The 12,281-nt window shown below is 44.3% G+C and overlaps 1 protein-coding gene across 4 annotated transcripts in view; it reads right to left on the bottom strand.

Moving 5' to 3' along the window:
• Positions 1-12,281, bottom strand: part of MYO1B (myosin IB) — a 187,910-nt gene that overhangs the window by 163,123 nt on the left and 12,506 nt on the right. The window contains exon 1 of one of the 4 annotated variants that reach the window (XM_042949507.1): positions 5,527-5,545. The exons of the other annotated variants lie outside the window; for them this stretch is intronic. The gene's annotated coding sequence lies outside the window, so the exon portion shown is untranslated. Of the gene's footprint in view, positions 1-5,526; positions 5,546-12,281 lie in introns of those variants that run through there. 4 annotated transcript variants of the gene reach the window in all.

The following is a 12,281-nucleotide window of genomic DNA, read 5'->3' as shown; positions in this document are numbered from 1 at the left end:
ATCGAGACTTCACAACCTGACCCCAGCCCTCCTCCTCAGGCTCTTCTCTCCCTGTTGAGCCCACCACCCATGGCAACACGCACAACACGCAAAGATGCCAAGGCCTTCAACAGTTCCTTGGCCCAGGCCATTGCTGATGGGTAGACAGCAGCCCGAACAATGCCGGCTTCCAAGGATCGGCACGTAGGACAGAGACTACAGTCAGGAGGCTATGGGCAAGCAGCATAGATCCAGGGGATGGGATGTGTCGTTCAGGGGAGCATCTGCCGGACTCCTGCAGAGGAAGCACATCTGAGGAGAGGAATGAGCGCTTCATTGCAGAGAGAAGCAGCACGGAACCTCGTGCAATGCTTTAGCTCCTGTAGTAGCTACTTCTAGTAGTAGTTCTAGTAGAAGGCTCTCAAGAGGTTCAGCTAAGCTTCATAAACCCCCTGACCTGGGCTAGAGTGAGTAGCCACTCCTCACAGGCAGCAAGTTCCAAGCAAGCCAGTAGACCTCCTGCACAACGGTGCAGCCGCTGATCCCATCCTCCCTGGAGAAGGCTTGAGTTCTCCAGGTGCTGACGCCCCACTGCCCGGCCCAGCGGCTGACGCCCACAGCTCCAGAGTGGAGAGCAAATGAGTGAACGCATGTAAGAGAGACACAAGCCATTTTTCCTTCCAAGACTGTATCCATCACCTCTACCCCTCCCATACAGGCCACAACAGGCACAGGACAATCAGAGAACCCCCAAGAATGGAAAGACTTGGGACAGAAACCAATGGGCAAGACGGTTTCGCAGTATTTACCAGCCAAAAGGGCAGGCAAAGCGGTAGGACAGTTGACCCCAGCAGCGTGGTTTTCAAAGGAGAAGAGAGTTGGAGGGCCACACAGAACCACACAGGGTGCTCTGGAGGGCTCCTCAGAGCACATGAGAAAGTGGGCACCGGCATGCATCTGTGAAAGGGCTCGGTGACTGATTCTCACTCCCATCAACATACTTCCTTAGGGAAACTGACATAAGGCATGTCAATTCACGGCATTTACTTCACAAAATACCATTATGTGACTTCCCAATTCTTTATTCCATCATTAAAGCCACTACGTATTGAAGGTCCTCCCTTCTCTATAGCTTTTTGTTACTAATATTTAATGGATTCTTACAGGTTGGCTTTTGTTAGAATCTTGGATTAGGGAAGAAATAGGCCCAGCTACTGGGCAACTTCTATACAGTAAGTTGTTCTCATGTGTTCAAACACTGGATAATACAGAGAACATTAAATTATCAATAATAAGGTAGAATAGATTTGGACAGGGACTTAAAACAAATAGCTAAAAGCATTCGGAAGCCTATAAGCCAGGAAGCCAGACTCCAATCCTAAAAAGCTCTGTCTAATGGAGGGGCAATTAAGTCAACATTCTGGTGGTCTAGGAGTTAACACTCCATGGGGTATCTCCCCACAGGCAGATGGGGGCCAGGAACCACCCAGCCTTAATGCTAAGGTTCGTTTCAGTCTGGGTATAAAAAGGCTGGCCTACAAACAAACACCTTCAACCAGGAGCTCAGCTACCCTCCATCCCAGGAACAGGCTGCTTATTAAGGATTTAAACGACAGCACAGAACTTTACAATTCGTAACGTGACAGGTTAAAAGAAAAGTTTTTTTCCAACTGTGAAAATGGTGAGTATATTACCTAGACTAATTAGAAGGATTTTTGAGTCAAAAATAACAGTGGCTGCTATGACAACATTGAAGGTTTTGGATTACAAGCTACCAACTATCTCTTCTGATGTCTGAGCAAAACGTCTTTAGATCTCAGGCAAACCCTTCTGTGAAGAGAGAAATGGACCCAGAAGCTGTTGCACAGCTGGTTTCTGGAAGAGGCAAGGCGAGGAGGAAGCTTTTCTGACTGGTCTGAGTGGTCTTTCACCCATCTTATATTACATACACTCATCAATCTGATTCCCGAATCAGCAAACTCTTCACAACACACCCAGTTTTTTACAGAGAAGCTTCACCTCCACACTGGGAATCGTCATTTTCTACAGAAGTTTTGGGGCAAGAGTTTGCCATGACTGAGAATTCCCTTTTGATGTGCCCCAACAGGGAACAACACAGGCTTTGGATCACAGACCCGGGCTCAAATCCAAGGGAATTCATCTCTGGAATTTGAACTTCTGATCTAAAACCTCAGGGATGACAACATCCATTCCACAGGGTGATTACGCAGGCTGCTGAGGAAGCAAAGCCCCGAAGAGGGCAGGGTCTCATTGGATGCTAGACCCCTCCCTTCCCAATGCCCACTTCCTCTGGCCCTGAGGAGCTCACGTACTCTTCTTGTGCTGCCTTCTGGCAGGTGTGTCCAAGGTGAAAAAAAAAAAAAAAAAAAACCTAGAGAGCTGCCTCATTTGCACTAGGCATTCCATGGGGTTCGGTGCCCTGAGGAGGAAATGCAGCCAACATCACTGTCCCACCATCATTTCCCAGAGGAAACTCTACACAGTCATGGCAGGGACAACTGCCAAAGGGCAGGCAACATCGGAGAATGCCATCCACCACCCCACCAAAACTGGGTCTGAAAGCCCCTCCCAAACCCTCCCTCTCCAGCCAGCATCCACCCTGGCACCCCTCACCAGCCAAAACCCTAGAAGATCTAGAATGGACAGTAAACCGTGTGGCTTTAGGGGGAAGTGATGGTCACACTCTCTTACTCCCACCGGGTATTAGGAGAATTAATGAGCTAACGTCTGAAAAGTCCTATGAGTTCCTATGGAACAAGGTAGCCAAGACTCATAAACCTCTGTTATGGCCAGAAACACAAACTCAGCTGCACATGGGATGTGCTAATTACAAGCCACAGACTTCTCGATGTGTTCCCTCAAGGTAGATAAAAAAAAAAAAAATTCCAAGAAGCTGACTATGTTTAGATTGGCAAACCTGAGACCCTAGGACCCCTAGGTAAATGTAAAACGGCTCAAATTTAATTGGCACACCAGACAGCTCTGATTCGTTCCTGGCCGGTGCACAGACACCAAGTGCGACCAGTGGTTATTAAACTGAATACAGCCCCCAGGGGAAAACCAACTTTCCTTCCAAATGAATTAATTGGCTTGTTAATCTGAGAGTCCAGATCTCATCCCACAGGCTCATATCCCGACCAAGTCATCCTGTCCCTTGCCCCCTTCATGTGCTTACGGTGCTTGTAGATTCTTCCTTTCTCTTCTCTTGATACCTGATCACATCATCCCATCAAGTTACTCCCTTACAATTAGAAGTACAGTGTGTTTGTTGCACCTGGTACGCACTCACACAGGGTTTCCCGTCCCTGTCGGATCCCGTACATGGATCAGATTTTGAAGACACCTGGCTGAACAAAGCCACTCACAATAAAACAGCCCAGGGTATGTCAGAGCAGACCTACCTTATTTTAAAAGGTACCTTCCTATCATTCAGGCTCTTTTAAGTGACAATGGAGGGAAATGTACTGAATTTAGTGCACTTGTTCTTTGGGGGAAGGAAGCAAGTTATCTCGCAGGGAAACAGCAGCTGTTGCATTCTGCAACAGACCACAGAGGTTAACATGACTACCAAAGCCGCTCCAGGAAAAAAACACCCAGAATATCCAAGTCGCAGACTCAGCTCTGCAGCTAGCTGAGAGCAAGACCTTGGGCACACTGCCAACGCTGAGCCTCAGTTTACCCACAAAGGGGGAACACATCATCTCCCAGCCCGGTCCTAGTCCGTCATTACTGAGTCAGCAAAAAATGCTCAAATCTGGAAAGACTGAGTTTCTTAATTTTGGGGTGAACATGCATCCTGTGTCTGGTTATAAAGAATGTTGAAAACCAAGAATGCCAGTCCACAAGAATCTTTCTCAATGACATTTACTCAGAGGTTAAGGAAATTAGCTCTTTATTCTGACCTCATCAGCAAAAAAAAAAAAAAAAAAAAAAATGTATTAAGGGTCTAATCATACATAGCACAGAAAGAAATGGATGGAGTCAACAGGATCTTCATAACTGCAGGCATCAAGGCAGGTGTGAATGCATTCTCTGTTTACACCTATATGGCAAGCTACAGAATGGCACAGACTATTTTAAAAAGTTAATCCAGTCATGAAAGCAAAAAGGGGTCTAAAGATTACAAACTAAGGAACCTATATACTAGTAAAAAAGAGAGAAAAAAATATGTATTACTCAATAGTATGTCTTCGGTAGTATCTTTGTACTTGTGCTTAAGAAAAAAATTGTAGGGGCGCCTGAGTGGCTCAGTCGGTTAAGCGTTTGACTCTTGATTTTGGCTCAGGTCAAGATCCCAGGGTCGTGGGATCAAGCCCCACATGGGGCTCCATGCTGAGCACGGAGCCTGCTTAAGATTCTCTCTCTCTCTTTCTCTCCCTCTACCCCTCCCTTGCTGCTGCTCTTTCTCTCTCTAAAATTAAAAAAGAATAAAAGATTTAAAAAAAAAACAGAAAAAAGTTTTTAGAATAAAAACTCAGAAACTTCCTCAAGCAGTTACCCGCTAAAACAAAGTCTAATAAATAAACTATGTCATCAAAGGAAGAGATGTTTATACATTTACATTAGGATTTCATGAGTGTTTATTAGTTGAGAATTGATCAAACAAAAATAGCTAAGATGCTTCCAAAAAAGACACTGATGATGTAAATTCAGAAGGCAAAACTACTTTGTCATTAAAAAAGAATTTTTAAAGAAAATAGCTAAATTGCAGTGGGTTACTTCACCTAAGTTTAGATTAAAATCAACAATCAGAATTTGGAAGTATTTTCTGGGCCAGTGTTTTTCTAATTTTTCTCATGTTGGAAGCATTACTAAATTTAAAATCAAATGTATCATAACATAATATGTTAGATTGCCTCAAGTACATTCTAAAGTATTTATGAAAAACAAACATACAACAAATCAACCTATAAGGCATGCCATAACTCGTAACTCTTTTTAAGTCACAAATTAAAATGTTTTTTACTAAAATTTGTTTACTAAATTTAAATTTATAAATTTTAACAAAGTTTGAATAGTTCTAATTTCCAAAAGTTCTGTACAATATAGCAATTATTTCAAATATTTATATACAGACACAAACATGCAAATCTCCCCCCTTGCTGCCATACACATACTTTTTTTCCCCTTGAACAGAAGGGCACACTTAACCTGTAAAGCTACACAAAATACAGTTTTTAAAGTTAATCTGCTTGGCCATGTACAAAATAATTTTTCAATAAATTTTTGCAAAAGAAATTTTAGTAAGAAATAAAATATTCAATAGTGAACTGCGCTGTATATGCCTGATTAAGAAAAGTTGATTTCCTTCTACAAGTAATTTATCAAAATAAAAGATTTTCAAAATAACACATTATTATATTGTAAGTCATCAAATCAAAAGGCATAAAAACTTAAAATTCACAATCCACCCTTAATCATGTCTCTCAATAGGCAGGCAGACAGATAGATTAAAGGAAAACTATAGAGTTCTTTTTAAATGACATAATTATAAGATCCCCTCGTTTAGGAATTAAAACTGCTTACCAACTCTTGTTCTCCATTGTTTTTTCCACTGATTTAACTAGCACTTTAGCATTCGGTTCGTATGAAAGGAAGAGACAAACATTCGTTGTGACAGGGAGAACACACTGAGTACAACAAATATTTTGCACAGAGATAAGAAGGGAAAAGTAGGTCAATATCCTGTGGCCAGGAAGAAGCAGCCTGAGCTTCCATCCAGGACTATATTATATGATTAACCAGACTGGACTCTCTTCTCTCCAGGCTACTGCTCTGACCCGTGTAGCTGGTATACACAGACTCTGGGAGAAAAGAATGAGACATGCATCTACTACTTCCCAGTCACTGGAAATCTGAGAAAACAAAATACTTCAGAGCAATATAACTAATAAAGTAAGCGCTCACCTAGGGCAGATGATTCGCCTCCAAAGGAGCAATATAGAGACGAGGGCTTATGTTTAGAGGTGGGGCTATTACAGTGTAGGAGAATCAGAGGAGGATGGCTGAAGGCATGAAACTTGACCTTGGCTTTCTGAGGATGAGCAGTATGTGATCAAGCAGAAAAGAACTTTGAAGCACGAAGTACAAAACATTCAGAAGATAGTGACTAGGTGGAATGGCAGAAGACAGCAGGTGCGAGGCCCTGGCGGGCCATGACACTGCGAGGAAAGGTACACTGAGACAAGACTGAGAGTCCAAGCTAAGGAGCTTATAGTTGGAAATGTGGGAAGGGGTGAGAGAGGAGAGGGAAGAGTATCTACGGTGTCCATGTGGCAGTCAGCACATCCAGAGGGCAATAAGTGTGACTGAGGGTCACTGGTGATAGTACAATAGAAAATAAAATCAAAGACAGCCATTATAGATGATAGAGAGCCATCAAAAATGCCTTGAGCAGCGACAGACAACAAAAAATCTAAAGGAGGTTTTATCAGTGGATAGTCGAAATTAGTTGGGAGAGAGCTAGAAGCAGGAAGCAAGATTGCTCTGTGCAGTTGTTCAGTTTGTGCACTGCATACAAGTGGGCCGGGCCAAGGGGGGAAATGGACACTGACATCAAGTCAAGCTCCTGTGGGATAGTGTTTGCTTTGAAGGGTACCTTTTTATTTTCTTTTTTTCTAAATGTTTATTTATTTATTTAGAGAGAAAGAGGGAGAGGGAGAGCATGAGTTGGGGAAGGGAAGAGAGAGGGGGAGAGAGAATCCCATGCAGGCTCCACATTGTCAGCACAGAGCCTGACCCGGGGCTCAAACTCTCGAACCATGACATCATGACCTGCTGAGCCGAAATCAAGAGTCAGATGCTTAACCAAATGAGCCACCTAAGCACTCCTGAAGGGTACCTTTGTCTAACTGTGTAAAGGCGCTTTACAAGCTAGCAGCAGGGAAACCAGCGAGGGGCACAAATCTAGCAGTTCAGGAATAAGAACTAGGGTAGAACTAATGGAAATGAAATAAGAGAATAAGTGCAAGAGAAATAACAGATGAATCTATCACAAAAGGTGGAATTCTGATGGAGGGGGCAAGGGGGACAGGAGGGTTTGAGACTAAAGTAGGCTCTCTCATCCAAATGCATAAGGATTGACAGTTTGGCTGCTGGGCTTAAATTTTAAAAATTCAGTCAAAGTTGGAAGTCATTTAAAAAGATAAACCTGGGGAGCCCGGGTGGCTGAGTCGGTTAAGCGTCTGACTTCGGCTCAGGTCACGATCTCACGGTCCGTGAGTTCGAGCCCCGCGTCGGGCTCTGTGCTGACAGCTCAGAGCCTGGAGCCTGCTTCGGATACTGTGTCTCCCTCTCTCTCTCTGCTCCTCCCCCGTTCAGGCTCTGTCTCTCTCTGTCTCAAAAATAAATAAACATTAAAAAAAAAAAGATAAACCAAAACATATTATTTTAAATCAAACCCTATAATCATACATTTATCTGCCCATCTTTCTGCTGCAAAGCGGAGGCCTTTTCTTTGAGTCTGTGTCCACTGACTATAGTAACACAGCAGTACTTTCTTTGATAAGCCATCTCATGGCACCACCTTCCAGGTCTAATCTCTGTAAAGAAATGGTGAGGCTGTAAAGACACGAGAGAAACAACAGGGAGCATACCACATTATTCTTGACAAATGCTCGACACTCCTCCCTGTGGGAAGATTTTACACCCCCACCTCGCTGAATGTAAGCCTACCTCACAGCTGTCTTTCCCTCCAGCCCAGGGATCAGCAACGCTCCAGAGGGCGCTGCTCCGTCAGACTCTGTCCTGGGGGACAGAGGACGAGTGAGGGTGACACGGAGCACAGCCACAACCTCACCTACAGTGGACGCACCCTGTGAGTGTGGATTACTCCTCCGAGCCGCTAAGATTTCGGGTTTTATTTTTTACCTATTTTTTTTTAAGTTTATTTATTTATCCTGAGAGAGAGAGAAGGAGAGCACAAGCAAGAAAGGGCAGAAAGAGAGAATCCTAACGGGGGGCTCGATCTCACCAACCGTGAGATCACGACCTGAGCAGAGATCAAGAATCAGACACTTAACCAACAGAGCCACCTAGGCACCTCGAAATTCTCGGGGTTTACATGATCACAACTCAACCCACCTATCCTGAATGGCTGACAATACCAGCGGGAATACTGTTCTTTCAGGTCTCCCCAAATCCTTTGAGAGTGCAGCCACTCTCAAATCAGCTGCAATCATTTTTCAGAAACGTACTTTTATCGGGTGGCCTCCAAAACATTGAAATGAATTCAAATAAACGTTCACAAAAACAGCAATTCTTTTTGCACATCAATTTCAAACCATTATATTATAGAGTAGTAAGTACAACTGGCATAAGGTTTGGGGGAAAGAAAACACAGCTGAGTCTGGATGTGCACACACCCCCACTGCAAGGAACAGAAACTCAAGAACATACTACAGGGCAGCCCTCTAACTCTGAGCATTTAGCGTGTTATGGGCCACCAGTTGATATATTTTACAGAGAAAAAGAACACCAACTGATCCAGCAAGTCAGGAGGTCACTAAGACCTTATACTGTTTTCTAGAGCTGTGAGCCTAGAAAATTAAAAGAATGAGTGGTAGTATCATATTACCAGGTTAAAAGTTTGGCTGGTGTTTCAAAACTATATCCAACTGCCATATTTTTTTCTGTCCCAAATGTAGTCAGAAGTGCTTAAGTCATGTAAGAAAGCACAAAAATAACACTTGAAACCCACAACCAGACATAGAGTCAAGAGTACAAGGTCACATGTCATTCCATAACCTTGCTCTTAAAGACAGAATAAACACGTAAGTTACTATTAAAAACTAAATTTGAGTTTCATACTTTAAAATTATATACTTCTTTAAAACTGTCCACAGAGATAAATGTTCCTCTCAAGGTTGCCCAGCAAAATCTGGGTGTTTCTATTTTAGGTAGCCAAATAGTAAATCTCTCCATAATTCACACACTTTTAGAAATCTGATACTCGGCTTCTTCAATAAAAATATGAACTTTTGTGTAGAAATCCTATTGATACATTTCAATAGGCTATTGAGAGAAACACTGTGTAAACACACATATACCAGAAACCCCAAAACAACCAAACATAGTTTAAATACCCTACTCACAAATCAACCTCGGCCCCTTAACCAATATGCATGTGAAGGCTCCCTCCTCAGCATCAGCTATGATAATCTTAACCTCTACAGCTTTAATTTAAAAAAAAAATACTACATCTGGAGAAAAAAGGCAGTCATACCATAGCTGCCAAAATAATTCTGCCTCAGAAGGAGAGAGGGGCAGAGAGAGAGAGGGACAGAGAGAATCCTAAGCAGGTTCCTCACCTAGTGCAGAGGCCAACATGGGGCTCAACCTCATCACTGGGAGATCATGACCTGAGCCGAAATCAAGAGTCTGACTTGACCGACTGAACCACCCAGGCGTCCCCTGCTATTTTTTTTTTTTTTAACTGTGAGATAAGCAACCATAAGGACAGGATCACAAAATGATTTAGTCTCTCATCAAATAAAACATCATCAAAATAATAGAAGGGTTAATCTGATACCTGGAAGAATGAATACTTTGCTACAGGATGAAAAGCTGCAGTTGAGAAGGAGTTGCAGACAGATGAACTTCATTTCAGGAAGAGAAGAGGGCCAAGGCCCAAACCCTGCGGGACCTGGACAGCAAAGGGTCAGAAGGAGCTAAGGGGTGAGACCAGAGGAGCACAGGTCACCAAAGCCAAGAGATGAGTGTGACAAGAAGGAGATGATCAACCGTGTGGAAGATGGGGAGCACGGAGGGAGACATGTGGATCACCAGGCCTGAACCCATGTGTTAGGGGCCGAATTGTGTCTGTCTCCCAAATTCGTCTGTTGAAGCCCTAACCCCCAGGACCTCAGAATGTAACTAGATTTAGAAACAGGGTCTCTGAAGAAGCGATTAAGTTAAAATGAGGCCACTGGGGGCACCTGGGTGGCTCAGTTGGTTGGGCGTCCAACTTCGGCTCAGGTCACAATCTCGCAGTTCACGAGTTCAAGCCCCGTGTCAGTATCTGTGCTGACAGCTTGGGGCCTGGAGCCCGCTTCAGATTCTGAGTCTCCCTCGCTCTCTCTGCCCCTCCCCCGCTCACACACACACACACACACACACACACACACACACACAAACACAGTCTCTCTCTCTCTCTCTCTCTCTCTCTCTCTCAGAAATAAACATTAAAAAAAAATTTTTTTAATGAGGCCATTAGTGTGGGCCCTTACCCAATATGACAGGTGTCCTTATAAGAAGAGAAGACTCAGACACAGAAGACACGGATGGAGGGGCAACCACCTGAGGACACAGAGAAGGGGGCAAGCCCAGGAGAGGCCTCAGAAGAAACCAGACCCGCCGACCCCCTGTTCTTGGACTTCCAGCCTCCAGAACTGTGAGAGAATACATTTCTGTTGTTTATACCACCCAGTCTGTGGTATTTTATTACAGCAGCCCCAGCGGACTAATAAACCGTCCTACAATCCCTTCTGGCAACTGCCTACTTCCAGTCTCTCCTTCCACCCCTCAGGTTTCTGACGAGGCCTGCCTTTGACACTTGCTACCCATTACCTGGCACACGCCGCCGAAACAGCCTCAGAAAACATGTCACCACCTGTTTGTTGCCCACCTCACTCTCTCCTCAAAACTCACTCCTGCCCTGGCTTCCACTGGCCATTTCTCCCTGGCGGCCCACTTCCCACCCCCCTCACTCCTTATTCTCCTTAATGGCCTCTCCTTCCTCTGCCTGTCACAAAATAAGGTTCACCAGAGTTCTATCATCTGCCTTCTTCTCTTCTCATTCCACCCTCCAGCAATCTTAACATCTTCAACCAGATACCCGTGATGCCTCCATCTGGACCTCAGGCCCTGGCTTGTCCCTGAGCGCCAGGCCCTGGACTTCAGTGGTCTGCTCAGCCTCACACACCACCCTGAGGCCCTGAAGCCCAAACAAACCCATCCCCCTTCGGGCCTGTGTGTGCCAGCCATTCCCGACGTCTCACAGGCCAGAATCCGGGGAGCCATCCCACACTCCAGCTATTGAAATGATCACAACAGTGTTTGATCCAATCAGCTTGTTCTCAGCGTCTACTGTCAGAAAAGCATCCAAACTATGGAAAAGGGTAGAGGTCCAAAAGTGTTTATCACAGTATTATTTACCACGGCAAAATGTGGAAGCAACCCAAATGCCCAACAGTAAGAAATGTTTGGTGTGGGGGGCCTGGGTGGCTCAGTCAGTTAAGCGTCCAACTTTGGCTCAGGTCGTGATCTCACGGTTCATGAGTTTGAGCCCTACCTCGGGCTCTGTGCTGACAGTGCAGAGCCTGCTTGGGATTCTCTCTCTCCCTCGCTCTCTGACCCTCCCCTGCAAGCTCTCTCTCAAAATATAAACTTAAAAAAAAAAGTTTGGGGACATTATGGTACTCAATGGAATAATACACAATTATAAAATCTATTTGAAAAACTAGGCAACAGTATAGATCTTAAACACAGACATCAAAAGCTTGGAAAGGAATATTCAGAAGTGACTACAGTTGATATTTTAGAGTAGCTGGCTCAAGAGGTGTCTTTTTTAGCTCCATTTTCCAAACTTTGTGTAAGGTTCTTAAGATGACTCTCTAGGACAGAATGTCCATATGAGAGTTCTAGCAATCTTGGACTTTGTGAATTGCTTGGCCTCAGGGTAAATGGGAAGTTTACTACAGAAGCCCCCTCAGCTGTCTGTCACTCCACCTCCATGCTGCATCTGTTACAACATCCAGTGCAAACTCCCATGCAATAAACTTTCCCCTTAAATCCTATTATACTTGTAGACCTCAGCATAAGATCCTCGAAAAAGTGATTAATTCTCTCAAGAAATCCAACTGAACATACAAACAGCTGTACGGCTGCGGAACTGAGCTCCCCACATCTGCCACGGTAATTAAATGTTCCAGTAAGAAAAGATCATCACGCACAGCTGCGGCCAGGAGAGCACGCGTAGGGCTGGAAGCTAAATCACAGGTGAAGCCACCTCTCTAGCCAATGTCGCCAGCCTGTGTGCCAGGTAAAGAGGGGAATTTCTCCCGCAAGTTGTCAACTATTCCATCCTGGAATCCATGAGACGGAAAACTGGCCCCTTCCAAGGATGTAACCGGGTACAAGTTTCCTTTAACATTTTACGCATACCGTTTTGTTTGTTTTCCAAATAAGCAACAAAAGGCAAGGATTTAAGACTGGGCTGACAGTTTTACCATTATTTCTTCAATGCTCATGCCCTATTCCTGGTACACTTCATACCAACAAAC

The sequence above is a fragment of the Panthera leo genome, chromosome C1 (genome assembly GCF_018350215.1).
Source record: "Panthera leo isolate Ple1 chromosome C1, P.leo_Ple1_pat1.1, whole genome shotgun sequence".
NCBI classification, from domain to species: domain Eukaryota; kingdom Metazoa; phylum Chordata; class Mammalia; order Carnivora; family Felidae; genus Panthera; species Panthera leo.
This window is presented reverse-complemented; position numbering and strand designations above follow the sequence as displayed.